This window comes from Canis lupus, chromosome 24, assembly GCF_011100685.1.
Source record: "Canis lupus familiaris isolate Mischka breed German Shepherd chromosome 24, alternate assembly UU_Cfam_GSD_1.0, whole genome shotgun sequence".
In the NCBI taxonomy this organism is placed as follows: domain Eukaryota; kingdom Metazoa; phylum Chordata; class Mammalia; order Carnivora; family Canidae; genus Canis; species Canis lupus.
In genome coordinates this window covers 27,641,283-27,652,358 of record NC_049245.1, presented here as the reverse complement: position 1 = coordinate 27,652,358, position 11,076 = coordinate 27,641,283, and the positions used below count along the sequence as shown (strand labels likewise).

Here is an 11,076-nt window from a genome sequence, read left to right as displayed (position 1 = left end):
CCCTGACCCAGCCCTTCATGGCAGGGGTAGATGATTGGTGAATTCCTACCCCTATCTGGCATCCAGGAGGCGAGAAGTCTGCGTGGGGATAGGTGGAGCCTTCCTGCAAAGAGGGCAGCCAGTCTGGGCTGCCCCAGGGCCCATTTCCATCTCACTGATGTGGGGTTGGAGAAAAATGCTGATTTTTTTTTTTTTTTTTTTTGAGCACTGGAGACAGAGAGCAATCTGGGTTGCTATGCAACCAGCGCCTGTGCCCAGCTGATAACACCAGAGGAATTAACTGTCCTTGTCCTACTCAGTCAGGCTCCGGAGGAGGGGGCTGAGGCTGCTTCCCAGTGCCTGAGCCTCAGCCCCACCAGCTGAATCTCTGGCCCAATTACAGATGGAGGAGTCCAGAGCCAGGTCCCAGCCCCACTCCAGCTTCACAGAACAACCAAGGGATGTCCCTTGCCTGGAGCCAACAGGGGTGCTTGTGGAGTGTGAGGAGGGGGCTGCCTGGGGTATCTTGGATGCAGGGCAGTTCTGTCTTCTTTGATCTGCTAATGAGCTGTGAATTAAAGACAAATCTGAAATGGTGGGAGGCTTTCAGGAGGCTGGTACAGAGTGAGGATAAGATGGGCAGAATGAGGACAACGCAAATACAACACTGACCGGAGCGGGGCCAGTGCCCCCAGCCACAAGCCCCACCAAGGCCCTGGGGAGAAGCAAGCCAGGTAGGGGTGGGAAGTCCTGGTGGGCAGGGGAGCTGTGTGCAGAGGTGGGGGGACCTTGGCACCCTGGAAACGCCAGGGCTCATTTATCCAGAGTCTGAAGACCTAAGGCAGCCTGTCTGGGGCCTAAGGGGATGCATGAAGGAAATCCAGGGAGACTATTTAACGTGCTTGTTCCCTCCTAGTTGGTCTCTTTAAGGCAAGGAATGCGTACCCTATGCGTTTCTGAGTCGGGCCTGCGTTCCAGGCCAGCCACTTGCAGCTGTGTGACCTTGGGCTTGTCACTTCACCTTCCCGAACACCACTCTTCCCCACCACAGAAAGAAGAATATCTACGGCCTTGTCATCAGCATGAGAGCGATCACATATTTGGCTGAACCATGGGAAACTACTGTGTCGGTGAGTGAAAACTGGTTGAGTATCAACTCTCCCATTTGGTTCAACCTTACCTGTCAGGCACCGAGCAGCGTCCTGCACACAAGAAGCACTCAGTAAATAGAGGCAGCTTTATTTTTTTTTAAGTGATTTCTCCACCCAATGTGGGGCTCGAACTCACAACCCCGAGATCAAGAGTTGCTGGCTCTACTGACTGAGCCAGGCAAACGCCTGAGAAGCAGCTACTGACGTCTTTGTTGTCCTGGGTGGTCATCCAGGGTGCTGTTCAGGGAACGAATGAATGAGTGAATGAAGAGAACCAGCATCAGAATTAGCAGAGCACTGGTGGCTGGTCCCTGGAAACCACTGACACGATGGGGACTCCCTCCTTGAGCCTAGGAGCCAAGTTCACTGGCTCAGCTTGTCTGCTCTTCCTCTCCTCATTCCCCTTCTCCGGGTGTACTCCCTGTGTTCCTTTCTTTCTTTCTTTCTTTCTTTCTTTCTTTCTTTCTTTCTTTCTTTCTTTCTTTCTTTCTTCTTTCTTTCTTTCTTTTTTTTTTTTTTAAGATTGTATGTATTTATTTGAGAGAGAGAGAGAGAGAGGGCACTGAGCGGGGTGAGGAGCTGAGGGAGAAGAGGCAGGCTCCCTCACTGAGCTGGGAGCCCCAAGTGGGGCTCGATCCCAAGACTCCATGATCATGACCTGAACCAAAGGCAGATGCTTATCTGTCTGAGCCACCCAGGGCCCCCCTGTGGTTTATTTCTCTCTCTTGCCCCATTTACAGAGCTGGAGCCAATGTCTTGTTTTCAGGTTACCATGGTTACCATTTACTTGCGCACTTATTCTGTGCCGGGCTCCACTCTATGCACTTTGCAGGCACTAACTCATTTCCTCCTAACAGCAACCTCACTAGAACTTTATTTTTAACCCTTCGAGTTAGGGTTTATGGAGGTATAATTTAAACACAATAAAATGCACCTGTTTTCACAGTTGAACAAGTTTTGTTAAATGTATACACCTGTGCAACCACTGCCACCATCATGATGCAGTATTTTCATCACCCTGAAAGTCCCCTCACGCCCCTTTGCAGCCAGTCCCCCCACTGGCCTCCCGCAGTCCGGGTACCACAGACCGGCTTTCTATCACTATAGATTCATTCTGACTTTTCCAGCATTTATGCGAATCATTGGAATCATAGAGTGAACATCTTACATCCGGCTTCTCTTGTCTATCATTCATTTTTCTCCCTTTTAATTGCTGAGTAGTTGTTATGACTGAATTGTGAACATCCCCCCACCAAAAAAAAAAAAATAGTCACAGTTTGAAGCCCTCATCCCCCAGTGTGACTGTATTTGGGGAGAGGACCTTTAAGGAGGTAATTAAGGTTACATGAGGTCCTAAGGTCTTCCGTCCTCAGGAGAAGAGGAGGAGCCCCCCGGAGACATTGCAGGCACAGAGGAAAGTTCCTGTGAGGACAGAGTGGGGAGCGGCTGTCCTCACTCTGGGGCAAGGAGAGAGGCCTTCGGGGAAAGGAGAGAGGCCTTCGGGGAAAGCGAGCCCGATGACATCTTGATCTGGCACTTGCAGCCTCTGGGGCTGTGAGAAGTGTGTCTCTGTTGTTCAAACCCCATCTGCGGTGTGGTTGCAGCCGCCGAGCTGACAATACAGTGGCATCCCATCAAGCGGGCACAGTGCATCCCCCCAGCGGTGGTGGTGGTCTCATGGACCAGGAAGCAGACCTGGAGGCACCCAGCACCTCACCTGAGGCCCCACCCATCAGCCAAGAAGCAAAGCCACCTCTGGGGGACTGTGGAGTCTGTGCTCACAGGGGTGGGGCAGAACGTGGCACAGAACAGGTGCTTGCAGGCAAGCCACCTGGTGTCCTGGGCCACTGGTGCCCTGGGGCAAGGCTGCTCCAGCTGGAGGCCAGAGGCTGGCGGGGAGTGGAGGGGAGGTGCCCTGAGAGGGTCCCGCAAGCCCCTTGCCTCTGCCCTCAGACACTGGGGGGTACCGACCTTCCAGGAGCCCACGTGGAGGAGCGGTCAGTGCCTGGCAGGCTGAGGGGGCCTGGGGACAGGAGAGGAGATCCAAGGATGGGGGCTGTCCAGGGAAAGGCCCTGGCGAGGACTCAGCAGAGCAAACATGACACTGGCGCTCCCCTGCTGTGCCTCAGTCTGCTCCTCAGCAAAATGGGTGTGATAATTCTCCTTAGCTGACCTCTCTGAGGAGGAAGAGACAATGAATGAGGCGGGGAGGGGAGTGATCACCTCTTCTCCCAGATGAGAAACCAGAGGCCGAGGGAAGAGAAGGGACATCTGGCCAGGCCACCAAGAAGCATCCTTGCTGGGGGGCTGAGACAATGCCTCCAGGTCTAGGCTCTGGAAACAGCTTCTGGGTCTTTAATGCCACAGGACAGAGATGCCACGATCAAGGCCTGCTTTTCCTGCAGTCTGAGAGCTTCTGGAGGCCAGGACCGTATCCAGTGTTGCTCATCCTCAATCCTCAGCATCCAGCAGAGCTCTTGACACACTGAGGAATGAATGAATAAGTGACTGAAGAGAGCCATGGTTTTCAGAAGTAGGCTGGCAGGGGAGCAGGGTGCCAGAAGTCATGGGTGCCCCTTCTTGGAACATCCATTAAATCCAGCATATGGGGGAAGTAACCAGGTGACAGGTTAACACTTTTTTTTTAAATTGTGGCTGTTTCTGGGGGATCTCTGGGTGGCTCAGCGGTTTGGCGCCTGCCTTTGGCCCAGGGCGTGATCCTGGAGACTCAGGATCGAGTCCTGCATCGGGCTCCCTGCATGGAGGCTGCTTCTCCCTCTGCCTGTGTCTCTGCCCCTCTCTGTCTCTCTATCATGAATAAATAAATAGTTTTTAAAAATGACAAACTTTATGTTACGCACACATTTTTAATAATAGTAACGCGTGCACACCACCACAGTGCTACAGTCACTCTCGCAGGGGGTCGAGGCCACCCTTCCATCTCAGGGGCATGGTCACGGCCGTCTTCCACGCGTGTCCAGTCCCATCAGGAGCTGCAGGCACCAGGGTCCAACCGGGATGCCAGTTGGATGGAGAAGGCACAGGAAGAGACGGGGTGGTTTAAGGGGACATGTCCGGTTAGGTGATTTTTTTAGTAACCCACATCTGCCCGTCTTGTATTTATTTCCCTCACCACATTCCTCCTGTGTGTGCCAAGTGCAGGTTACCAGGCGGGCTGCGGGGAGGGGTGCTGAGGAAGCCAAGCCTGTGTCTGGTCTCCGGAGCATGCAGGTCAAGAGGAAAGGCACGACAGCCCGGGCTGTAAGAGGGGCCGCCACCTGCTCCTTGGGGTTTTAAGGGAGGAAGCTTGAACAGCTCTGTGCCCAGGGCCTGGCCCAGAGCAGGAGCCAGTCATGGTTCTTCGGGTTTTTTTCTACTTTACACTCTGACGGGAGGTAAAGAAGGCCCAAGTCAGTTGGCTACGGGGTACAGGGTTCTGTGAAAGGACAAGCCGAGAGGGTTATTTTCTTATTTGAAATAGAGGCAAAATATGCTGGTGAAAATATAGGAGAATATCCACCCAATATAAGGAGGAAAATCTTACTGAGGGGGCAAAGTGGCGTCTTGCTAATCATGATTTCTCTGCTGCCTCCCACCCCCATCCCAATCAAGAGCCTAGTCTCACATCAATCACTGCCCCCCTCTACACTTAGTGCCCCCTCCCCATGACTCACTTGCTTTAGATCCAATTGTTCTCTGGGCCTCCTCAGTCCGGAGCTCTTGATGGATTTGGTAATTGGAGTAATTACGGTAATTTTACCTTAAAGACAGGCAGCTGCAGATTCCCTATTGGGAGCCCCCTCCCTGGGCCTCCTGCCAGCCAGTATTCAGGGAGGAGGACAAGTGGCTCCCATTTCCCTTCCCCCAGAATGCAAAGTGTCTGGGGTGGGATGAGGGCTTTCAATAGAACGCATGTCCCACCCTCTCATCAGTGCCTCCCCAGCCCCCCAGGGGGGTAGAAGACAGTGGGATGGGTTTGCCAGGAATCATTTCTTTCCACCACCCCAACACTGATGCCAGGACTTACAAAGCACAGCAGTGACATTCACTCATTCCCCATCCAGGCCTGAAAACCAAGACAGGGGACCTCTCCTCAACCCGTCGGAGGATGAAGTCTCTTACAGATCCCTTAAAGCCCCAACTGCACGTATCCTGTGCTCTCCATATGTGAGAGGCAGGGAGGGGTACTAGACCTTTGGACAAGGTGAGGAGTCATCTGCCCACAGCCGGTCCCAGCAGCACCCTCGCACCCTTAGCCCCTCCCCGCCCAAGCCTGGGCTCCCTGCCCCCCCAGTGGCAGCCTGAGGAATTTCCACTGCAGAGACCAACGTGTGGGCCGTCGGAGCTCTTCTGGTTTCAGGATTAGGCTTCCCAGCAGAGGAACTTTAAGGAAGGCCTCCAAGAATGTACGAGACCCTGTCAGCGGCTAGAGCCCTGGGGGACCCCAGACAGACCCCCGAGTAGACCAGCAGGGCAGTTGCACACCAGAGCATTGGGGGGCCATACTCGGGGTTGCTGAGGGCAAGGCTGGGAGTGGTCTCAGAATTCCTAGGCTGTGTGGTTCCATAGATATAAACCTTCTAGTCTTCCCAAACCTCTTAGGGTCCATTTCTAGTCCCCACCCCATCGGCCCACTGCCCACTTGTCTTCTTCCGACATCTTTCAAGCTCAGCTTAAAAATCACTCCTGAAACCCCTGGGGAACAGCAGCCCGGGTCATGTCCCTGCCCTGTGTGCCCGTCCCTGCCCTGTGTCCCCGTGGCTCCTTCTCCTTCATCTTACTCACCGCACCTTGTGATCATACCATATTTTGTGTGCCGAGTTATTTTAATGTCTTTCTTCCTCCCCTAGACCACACACTCTGAAAGGAAGGTCTGCATTGATCCAGTGGTCCATCCCCAGAGCCTGGCTTGGACAGAAGTTTTGGTTGATTGCATGTTGAAATTGTTAGCGGCCTGAAGTTGACGGGGGTGCATTCCCGGAAGAGAGAACAGCACAAGCAAGGCTCTGAGGCCAGGGAGGACGGCTAAGCTCAGAAAATGCTGGGACCCCTGAGGGGAAGGGGAGGAGCAAGGAGATAGGTATGGAGGGAGTGGGGAGGGTTCGCTCTGCTGCTTGGGCGTCAGAGCTGGGCACTGGTTGGGCCCACCAGAGAGGAGGGGCATTGATGAATGTGGAATGATCCCCCCTCCCAGGAAGGGGCCTCACTGGGTCACCTCACTGCCATTTTGCCCACCTGATCTGGCCACTGGACTAGACTGGGCTACCGAGGTCACTGGGTGTGAAGGGCGCATGCCCGTGTGACATCAGAGCATCACTGAGTGGCCAGGGAGGCGCATCACTGTCTCCTCTAGCACTGGGGGAAGTGAGGGCAGTAGTGGCCATAGAAGTCCAACTTCTCTTGCCTGTCACCTCCCTTAGGTGAGCAGCATCTCTGCAGCCCTCCCACCTCCCTCGGGGGGCCAATGAAAGGATAGGGCCTCCTGGGATTGGGGCCACCAAGGCCCCGCCCACCCCTGGTCAGCCAATCACTGACTCTGCTGTAGGTGGGTACAAGGGTGGGAGGTGTCCTGAGGAAGGAGATGAAGAGGGCAGGATGGGAAAGCCCTGGGAGGCAGCTAATATCCATTAGCCCAGCTGCCCCAGACACCCTCTCCTCCCAGGCATGTGCTGCTCCAGCAACGATGGCCTTGGCTGACCTCTTTCTGTTCCCTCCGTCCTCAGACCCCCTTCTCCAGACTCTTCCAATGGCTGGCCCCTGTTCATTTAGGTGCCAGTTCAAGGGTCACCTCCTCAGAGAGGCCTTCTGTAGCAGGTGCTACACCCACATCTGCCCCACCCACATCCCCTTGGCGCCCACCGATCCTGTCCTCACTGATGGCTTCCTATCATAAGGAACCCTGGCCCAGGGTTATTCTATGACACAGAAGCTGGTCAGCCTTGAATCTGTGAAATGGACCAGATGTACCAGAGATTTAACACCCCTGGAAGCAGCACTCAACCAACAGAGGTGGTCAGTGGATAACACTGTGTCTTCTTTACTCCTTCATTGATGCATGCCTCAAGTATATCTATATCGTTTCCCAGAAATCCCTGCAGCATCCAGCCCCAGCTGCCCACCATCGAAACCTGCTCTGGCTCCAGCCTTCCTATCTCGCATCTCTCCTTTCAACAGGGTCTTCCTGGGACCACCTCCCAAATAAACTGCTTACCCTCCAATTTTTGGCTCAGGGTCTGCTTCTTGGGGCTTCCAAACTCAGGCCTTTCCATGGCCATCCAAAACACAGACCTACCCACATTCCCTTTTCCTCTCTCTCCTTTCTAGAGGCTTGCTTTTCTTTTTAAATATTTTTTAAGAATTTATTTATTTATTTATTTATTTATTTATTTATTTACTTATTTATTTTAGAGCGAGAGAGAGAGAGAGCATGTGTGCATGCACAAGCAAGGGGAGGGGCAGAGGGAGAGGGAGAGAAACTCAAGCAGACCCTATGCTGAGGGCGGAGCCAGATGCAGGGCTCTATACCACCACCCTAAGATCATGACCTGAGCTGTAATTAAGAGTTGGATGTGCTCAACCAACTGAGCTGCCTGGGCGCCCCAATAATTTTGTTTCTATGTTAGTGTATGTCTCTGGATAGTGTGTGGGTTCCAAGAGAGTTGGGACCTTCCCTGTCTTGTTTATTACTCTGGCCCCAGCCTAGCCCAGTCCTGGGCACTGAATGTCATTGTGGAGTGGCTGCAGATTCCCTTGCATCATCCTTCCACTGCCTGTGGTGACATAGGAACAGAAGATTGAATCTACAGGAGTACAGAGAGGTTGGGCAAGTTACCCGCAGCCCCACATGGGTAGGTTGGAGCTCAGGTCTGCCATCCAGCTCCATCTGGCCACTAAACACTGCCTGTCCCAGAGAAGCACTCACTTGAATGCCAGGTGAGACACCTCCTCTGCTCAGGGGCATTTCTGCCTTTGCCCAGGGAAACACTCCCACTTGAAGACATCTCTCCAAATCCCATCCTCCTTCCTTCCAGAATCTGGAGACAGGAAGGGTTTGTCTCAGTCTGCTCAGGCTGCATAACAAAACGCCACAAGCTGAAGGAGTTTAACAACAGATATGTATTTTCTCATAGCTCTGCAGGCTAGAAATCCACGGTCAACGTGCCAGAAAATTAGGTTTCTGGTGAGAACTGTCTTCCTGGTTTCTTGTCTTATTATTGTGTCTTTACATGGCCTTTCCTTTTCTCTGTGTGCCCAAAGACAGTTCTGGTGTCTCTTCTTCATATAAGGATGCAAGTAAAGGGATCAGGGTCCCCATCATATTAACTCATTTAACCCTATTTGTCTCCTTAAAAGCCCTATTTCCAAAAACAGTCAACTTGAGAGAGCTTCAACACATAAAGGCAGGGGCATAATTCAGTCCATAACAGGGCTCCTTAAAAGAAAGATGATCCCAACCCAAGTCAGCCCCAACTGCAAAGAGCTCAGAGAAGCGGGGCACCCAGTGTGAGCTGTGCTAAGCCAGCAGCAGGGCTGGTGCAGGATCATCAATCACCATGATACCAGAGGGTGGAGAAAGATGAGCCCTCAGATAGAGCCGAAGATGAATGGGGAAGCTGACATATGATTAAACTGGGATCCTCTGCTGGTGGCTGATGGCCCACACTGGGTGCAAAGTTAGCACAGCTGGGTCTGGGCTCATGGCACCCACCGAGGCACCTGCCCCTCTCCTACCCAGGACCGCACAGCTCTCTGTCATCCCAGCCCTCTTAATGAGAGAATGAGGCAGGCAGTGGGACCAGAGCGGGTGCTGGGAACCATGGGGGAGAGAATAACATTAGTTATCATTCAGGCTGCCTGGTTCTTATTATATTAATCGTGAGAGCAATGAATGAGCACTAGGTACTTCAAGTGCATTTTCTCATTTCACTCATTGGACCAGGGAGGTCAGAGTTAAGTTGGGTGGTGAGGCGACAGTTTCAGGAGGAAACAGAGGGGCAAAGAGGTATTCATTCATTCATTCATTCATTCATCCATCCAACAGATTTTTATTAGGCACCTACTATGTACCACATATACACAAAGGTGAGCAAAAATCCACGTGATCTCCGCCTTCAAGGAACTACATTGTATTGAGGGGGGCAGATGATTAAAAAAATGAATCAAATAAGATAACTTCAGGTAATGATAAATGCTTAGAAAATTAAGGTGATGAGAGAGAGCGTGTCAGAGGAGGCAATGTCATATGGGATGATTAGAGAAGTCCTCTTGAAGGAAGGACATCTGAACAGAGACCCGGATGTGGAAGGAGCTGGCCATGGGAGTGGCTGGACTATGAGTGTTCTAGGCAGAGAAAACAGCAAGGGCAAAAGCTCCAAAGCAGGAATGAGCTTGGTATGTCTCAGGAATCAAAAGGAGGTTTGTGTGGCTGGCTTTGTAAAGTGAGGTGTGGATTGGTTGTCAGTGAATGGTATGGGAGACATTAGGCCTCAGAGGCCAGGGCAAGTATTTGGGATACTATTTTAAGTGGTATGGGATCTCTCTGGAAGGTTTTTAGTAGGAGGGCTTTCAGAAGAATTGGGGTTTTGTTTTACAAGAACCACTCTGCCTGCTGTACAGAGATAGAAGGGTGAGAAGAAAGAATAGTTTGAAGGCAGTGAAGCCATTGACACTTTGTACCATCACCATCATCATCACCACTACCACTACGGCCATCATCACCACTAACATCACCACCACTAACATCACCATCACCATTATCACCACCACCACCATTACCATCGTCACCATCACAACCACCATCACCACCACCATCATTATCACCACCATCATCATCACCACCATCATTATCACCACTACCACCACCACCACCATCATTACCATCATCACCATCACCACCATCATCACCATCACCATCATCGTCACCATCATTATCACCACTACCACCATCACTATCATAATTATCATCATCACCACAATCAAAGGCATTGAGATGATTGTGGCTCGGACTAGGACAGTGGTAGGGGCGAAAGGTGCAGTGGTTAGATTGGGGTGTATTTTGATGGGAGGTTCCATAGGGCTTGTAGGTGGATTGTGGGGGTAGGGAGGAATTGGGAAACAGAAGCAGCAACTTTGGCGGAATGGTATTTCCCTGCTAGGTTAATCTACCCAATCCTCCTACTTCCATTCTTGTCTGTCCTCTCTCACTAGACCCTACCAGGTCCTGATACTGCTTCAGTCCATCACGGTATGGCTGAAAGAGCCCTGGATTTGGAATCGGGCATTTAAGCTTTTCATTCTGTGTGACTTCGAACCCATGGTTTAGCCTTGCTGAACTTCAGTTCCTTCATATGTAACATGGGACCATAGTGACACCTACCTCCCAGGACTGTGGGGCTAGTGTTGGGCTAAAGTCGTGCTTCCTCCAGTCTGGGCTCTTTGGTTGGAGCTGCTGGGGAACCAAGGCCACTCAAACACTCTTACTTTACTGCGAGCAGGTGGGGGTAAGTCAGAAGGATATCTTCAACATTGCTTCTCAGAATTCTCCAGTAGAGTCAAGCTCTGGTTGCCCACCATGGTAAGCTGCTTCATTATGCATCCCTTATGAGCTGCCTCCCCCTCACCTCCCCACCCCCTTGAGTTTCTTGGGATCACTATTTGCACCTGAATCATTGTCTCAGGGTCAGCTCTGGATGAACCCAAACGGAGGCACTGGATTATTGTGGAGGTTACACTTATAAAGCCCTGGGCATATGTTAAGCACTTAATAAAATTGTTGTTGAACAAATGAATGAATAAGGCTTCCCCTGCTCTGAGGAGACAGACCCGGGAAAGGGGAAGGAGGAAGGGAGAGACCTGGGACCCTTGAAGATGAGAGAGGGGAGGATCCCAGAGGCAACCCTGCAGCACACCCACCACCTTCAGCAGCTGGTCAGGACTCCATCCCTCT

General features: G+C 52.0%; 1 long non-coding RNA gene across 4 annotated transcripts; it reads left to right on the top strand.

The window, feature by feature from the left end:
* Positions 1-305: 305 nt before the first annotated feature.
* On the top strand, positions 306-3,880 carry LOC111092221. 4 transcript variants are annotated; one of them, XR_005377374.1, is made up of 3 exons: positions 306-713; positions 1,031-1,109; positions 3,498-3,880. It is a non-coding gene; the product is annotated as an uncharacterized LOC111092221 (long non-coding RNA). The 4 variants fall into 4 exon arrangements; XR_005377377.1 differs by having other exon boundaries at positions 2,735-3,880; XR_005377375.1 differs by having other exon boundaries at positions 896-1,109.
* The last annotated feature ends 7,196 nt before the right edge of the window (positions 3,881-11,076 follow it).